This window comes from Poecilia reticulata, linkage group LG19, assembly GCF_000633615.1.
Source record: "Poecilia reticulata strain Guanapo linkage group LG19, Guppy_female_1.0+MT, whole genome shotgun sequence".
Lineage (NCBI taxonomy): Eukaryota > Metazoa > Chordata > Actinopteri > Cyprinodontiformes > Poeciliidae > Poecilia > Poecilia reticulata.
Window position 1 is genome coordinate 25225083 of NC_024349.1, and position 1566 is coordinate 25226648.

The following is a 1566-nucleotide window of genomic DNA, read 5'->3' on the forward strand; positions in this document are numbered from 1 at the left end:
TTTTCGTCCCACATCAAGACATTTCCTAAATATTTCTGTTCTATTGGGGGACCAGAATTAGTGCTACATTCACTCATAAACGATTTATGGCTGTACCAGATGCACACAAATACAGAGGTTCCACTCGTGAGTTTTTTTATTTTTAAAAAACAAAAAAATATATTGTAATATTTGCATAGGGCCTGCTTAAAGATACAGTATTATGTGTTTTCCAGGCACCATTTTATAGCATAATCAGTTAGCTATGGTAGCTTCAGTTTTTATAAAAATGCTGTATATATCTATATGCCTTAAAAAGAAATTTTGCTTTGTAGTTTAACGTTTTGAAATTGGTCCTCTGTTSCTTTAAGAACTCCTCCTTCTTCTGAAACTCCGCCTTGTGGGAGGAGTCATGGGGGGAGAGCTGTTCTGTAATGTGGAAGCTTGGAAGCGCTGAGGAGGATCTTAGTCTTAAAGGCGGGGCTAGGTTCACCCAGGCGTTTTGCACAGCTGAATGGTTGCCACGGGAGATTAAAGGATTTCTCAAATATGCATGAATGATAAGGGAATGAGACGATAGAATGATGGAAACTCAAAAAGTCAATGTTACATAATACTGCCCCTTTAAAACGCAAGAAAATAAAAATAAAGTCTGTCTTTGAAAAACAGTCCGATCCCCTCTGCTACTGTTGGCTGATTTCGATTGCACATCAGAACTTGATTACATTTAATAAATAATGAAAACATAATCATTAATTCCTAACCTGTCTGGCGTTAGCTATAGCTTCCCCTCCTGTTTGTATCTTTCTGAAGTTCCTCAACGTGTTCCTCCAACTGATCAAGCCAACTGAGGTTCAAAAGATTAGCAGGAAGAACTTGATGCGACCTCCACCCCCACATAACCTACTTTTTATTTTATGTTTTGGTTGTTTTTAGGTCATGTGGCTGATTTTTCGCCCTCTATACACTGAAAAAAGAGAATGAAGCTCCAACTTGAATAAAAAAAAACAAACATTACGTGTTATCGAATTAAGTTGGTCAAACTTATTTGTTCAACATGACAACTTGGATAAACTTAATTTTATTACTTGTAACAAATTAACTTTATTCTGTTTTTCTTTTAAAGTTGGATCACCTGTTTAATTTTTCACTTCTTCCAGCCCAGGTGATTCATATCCGCCGCAGCACGACGGCAACAGACGCCATGAAAAAGAAATCGGTCCTCGCCATCGATTTGCTCCCAGCCGCTCTCAGATCAATGATGATACGCTGTAATGAAAATAAAGTAAACTGCTGCTGTGTAGTGAATAATTTTCCAAATGACTGATTAGAAGTGTGTATGCAGCAGGGTTTAAATCCCGCTATCACATAAAAAAAAAAGTAGAAAGAGCAGCTCTGCCTCGGGGTGTTGTAGTTTGCAAACCAGCTGTGGATCTAACCGTGTGTGTATGAGAAGAGCGCGCGAGATGCAAACAGCCTGGGGAAACTACTTCCTCTAGTGGCCACTAGGTGCAGTGTGTGTGTGTGTGTGTGTGTGTGTGTGTGTGTGTGTGTGTGTGTGTGTGTGTGTGTGTGTGTGTGTGTGTG